Consider the following 4,403-nt stretch of genomic DNA (forward strand, 5'->3'; position numbering starts at 1 on the left):
CTTCAGTTTTTCTGTATATTAACTGGGGATTAACCCCTTACTCTATATGTACTTATGATTAGACTGCTAATAAACAATTTTCATTTTTCATCATCCTGTTATTCGTCGATTGCCTCGAGCAGGCCCCAGTAACATCTCTTTCATCCTAGCCCTGAGATTATATTCAAGGCTATTTAGGAGAATGAGACCCATCATTGTTACTGGTATTTGGCATATTTGGTACGCCACGGGGAGTTTGCCAGACTCTGCCCTGTGGGCAGGCTACATTCGATAGCCTGCAAGTTTGTCCAAAGTAGGAATGAGACAATAAGATGTCATAAAAAAAAGTTCTGATAAGATGTCGCGTGGCCGCAAATGCGGCCGCGCGGTTCCGGGATCTGGATTTTATAGTCTCTGAGTCTTGGCCGCTGATGGGATTACACGGCGCCAGGGGGCCAGTGGTGGGTGTGACCCCCGCCTACTGGAATTTGGAGGATCTGGGTGGAAGATGCTCTACTCCAGTCCGAGTAGGCTTGGAGATCTAGGCCCCGGAACCCGCGTGGTTTTGTCCCTCTGCCAGTACCTTCATGTGTGCAGAGAGTGATCTCAGCATGGTGGTGGCTGGTCCTGGAGGTCTTCGGCTGCCGGAGCCCTGGTCGGGGCGGGGAGGAAAGCTCAACCCGCTCCCCTCCAAGGGGCTCCGGGAAGGAACACCCAGGTGCGGGGGCAGAAGACTGCACTGTTCTCGTCCGGGATCTGGATTTTATAGTCTCTGAGTCTTGGCCGCTGATGGGATTACACGGCGCCAGGGGGCCAGTGGTGGGTGTGACCCCCGCCTACTAGAATTTGGAGGATCTGGGTGGAAGATGCTTGACTCCAATTCGAGTAGGCTTGGAGGTCTCGGCCCCGGAACCCGCGTGGCTTTGTCCCTCTGCCAGTACCTTCATGTGTGCGGAGAGTGGTCTCAGCATGGTGGTGGCTGGTCCTGGAGGTCTTCGGCTGCCGGAGCCCTGGTCGGGGCGGGGAGGAAAGCTCAACCCGCTCCCCTCCAAGGGGTTCCAGGAAGAAACACCCAGGCGCGGGGGCAGAAGACACGCAAATTCGTGAAGCGTTCCATATTTTTATTGGAACGATACAGAGAAGATTAGCATGGCCCCTGCGCAAGGATGACGCTAATAAACAAGTAGGTATTAAATATTCGATTCACTATCTGATAAATATCAAGTGCTAATTCTATTAAGTAGCAATTTTTAATTGTGTTTTCTAGAAAATAGGACACTTAGTTGAGTTTTTAAATGAATATAAACCTAATCCACTTAATACAATAAACCTTGCTCATTGCAAACTACCTTAACATTTTTATTTTTGGGGACCAAGAGATCTTATTTCAGTTTTCGGGAGTTCATTTCCTGTCTTTATCTTTAGTTTTCAGATTGCAAATTAAATTGCTTGTACATTTAAACACCCAACTCATATAGTCTCATAAGAAGAAAGCGATTTTCTTAAACAGAAGGTAGAGAAATTGCTCAGTTTCAAGTTCCTCATAATAATAGATATAGTTATGGACTTAAACTGCTATTCATGAACAAGCCTTTAAGAGTTCAGTAAAGTTGAAGGAGTCATTTTATAATTGCATAGTAAGATTTTCAAAGGTTGGTTCTATCATCAGAAAAATCTCAACAGATTGGAGCTCCACAGAAAAAAAAAATATCAGGCTATTCAAGCGCAGTTCTTTACTTTTCTTTCTCCAGTACTTGTGTAAAGTATTGCCTGTCAATATGTTTTGTAGAAGAACTTCCTTTTTTAGATAGAAACCTTTGGCATTCTAGAAAACATAGGAAAGACAGAGGCATTCTGATTCGTACATTTAGGACACTGTACTAATGCCTATTTTTCCAAACATCTCTAAATTACAAAAATTTTTACTGCTATATTGAGAGAGACAGCACAGCGGTAGGGCGTTTGCCTTGCACGCAGCCAACATGGCTGACCCGAGTTCGATTTCTCTGCCCCTCTTGGAGAGCCCGGCAAGCTACTGAGAGTATCTTGCCCACACAGCAAAGCCTGGCAAGCTCCCCATGATGTATTCGATATGCCAAACACAGTAACAACAAAGTCTCACAGTGGAGACATTACTGGACCCCCTCCAGCAAATAGATGAACAACGGGAGGACAGTGACAGTGATTGAGGGAGAATTACTCCCATTTGGAAGTTTCACAATCACTTTTTATGTTTTGTTCCTCCAATCTAATCACCACAAAATCCATACTACAACAAATAGCAGAGATCTTTTTCAAAAGAATTTAATGAAACTATCTCCTCTTCTGGGGTGGGAAACGGGGGATATTGGTGGCAGAAAATGTACACTGGTGAAGGATAGGTATTGGAACATTATAAAACTGAAAGCAAATTGTGAACAACTTTGTAACTGAGTATCTCACTGTGATTCAATAATTTCTTTTACAAATCTATTATGATTAGTTGTTCTAAATGGAGTGATTCTTATGACAGTATCACCAACTTGCAGATTAAAGCTGAATTTTGTCCCTATATGGTTTAATATTTTCAACAGTCTTCTCTAAAGACTTCCCCCCACTGTCTAAATTCAACAGGATTGGCAGCATCGACCTCTGTAATAGCACCTTCAACTTCTGAGCAGGGGCTAACTGCAGGGAATGGGACAAATGTATATGAACTTTAAAGCTTCAGCATCACCTGGGCAGCCATGAACCCATGAGTGAGCGTACAGGCTGGCCATTTATTCAGTACAATATTGCTCTCCCACCATCATTCCCATCATGCGAATTACTGTTTAAGTTGCCAGAAACATTAAGAACAGTTATTAAGCACATCAAAAATGGGTACATGAAGAAAGGAGAATGGAATATTCACACAGCAAATCAGTGTTCACCCTTAAATTGAGGAAGATAATGACAGTTTCATATTCTATTTTGTCCATGTTGCTTTCTACATTGAGAAAGTCCTAACTCTATTCTGAGTGCATTTTTGCTGCCGATTTGTAGTTCAGTTCTTAAGCTACTTTTTCCCCAGGAGTTAACCCAACTTTGGGGTTAAAAGTTAAGGGAAAAATTGTTTACACACCTACTGTGTAGATCAAGTCTCATGTCTCTCCTAGGAAGGAATGCCTAATATTATTATTACTAATTTCAAGCATTTATTTTGCAGACAATGTACAAATGCTCTGTGTGCATTCTCTCATTTACTGTGAAAAGGAAACTCACATTTTTGACTATGTGTTACACTGTCAATAAGTACTAAAATTGGAACTTGAAATAAAAAAAATAATTCTCAAGATTATACTTTTATCCAACATTCTATATAAAAATAACTCTCAAAAATTCTACCGAAATAAACCCATACAGTTTTACATAGTTAAAAACTACATATCAATGGGGCTGGAGTGATAGCAAAGCAGATAGAGCATATGCTTTGCATGCGGCAGACCCGCGTTCAATTCCCAGAACCCCTATAGTCCCCTGCGCATTGCCAGTAGAAATTCCTGAGTGCAGAGCCAGGAGTAACCCCTGAGCACCGCTGAGTGTGACCCAAAAAGCAAACAAATAAATAAATAAACACTACATATCAATATTTTACTCACTTAGAAACTTTCAGAACTCTTTAGAAAGCAGTTTGATAAAATAATTTAAATTCATTAATTGGAGGAAGCTAATGTGTGATTCACTGATTTTTCTATTTCCCCCTCAGAGAGTTTCAAAATAATAATGGCATTTATTAAATGAGTGTATAAAATTAGCATTCTTTGCACTATTCTTCAATAATATTATTTTGAAACTTTCTTTAATTAAATTATCTTTCTGTAATGTCATTAACTATTTCCCATAAACAGAAATTTAGAGTAAAATAAAATTCAGCTTAAACATTAGAATTAATGATTATTAAATTGGTTATTAAAAAATAAATGTTAGGTGGGAGCAGAGCAATAATACAGCAGATAGGGTGCTTGTCTTGCACATGAACAACCCAGGTTCAATTTTAGCAGCCCACATGATCCCACAAGCACTTCCAGGAGTGATCTCTTAGAGCAGAGCCAGGAGTAACACCACCGGATGTGACCTAGAAAGTCCCAAATTAATTAATTAAAATAAATGTAACATTTTAAAATTTCTTATTGTCTTCACTCTTGCCCTTAATATTCTGTATTCTAAAACACTAATTCTAAATACGGAGAATAATCAATCACAAACCCAATTCAAATATCTGAGGAAGGCCATAAAGTATTTGAAAACCAGAAATAAACACAGTTTATTTCTCCACCACTAGTGATCCCGGTATCCCTCCTACCACTCCCGCCCTACCCCCACCCCCCACCAAGCCTCTGTGGCAGGGCATTCCCTTCTGCTCTCTCTCTTTCCTTATGCGTGTTGCGGTTTGCAATATCGAA

At 40.8% G+C, this 4,403-nt stretch overlaps 1 non-coding gene across 1 annotated transcript; it reads left to right on the plus strand.

Moving 5' to 3' along the window:
• The first annotated feature begins 1,071 nt into the window (after positions 1–1,071).
• Positions 1,072–1,181, plus strand: LOC130042175 (U6 spliceosomal RNA). Its single transcript, XR_008795147.1, has one exon. It is a non-coding gene; the product is annotated as a U6 spliceosomal RNA (small nuclear RNA).
• The last annotated feature ends 3,222 nt before the right edge of the window (positions 1,182–4,403 follow it).

Source organism: Sorex fumeus, unplaced genomic scaffold (assembly GCF_029834395.1).
Source record: "Sorex fumeus unplaced genomic scaffold, SorFum_2.1 ptg000098l, whole genome shotgun sequence".
Lineage (NCBI taxonomy): Eukaryota > Metazoa > Chordata > Mammalia > Eulipotyphla > Soricidae > Sorex > Sorex fumeus.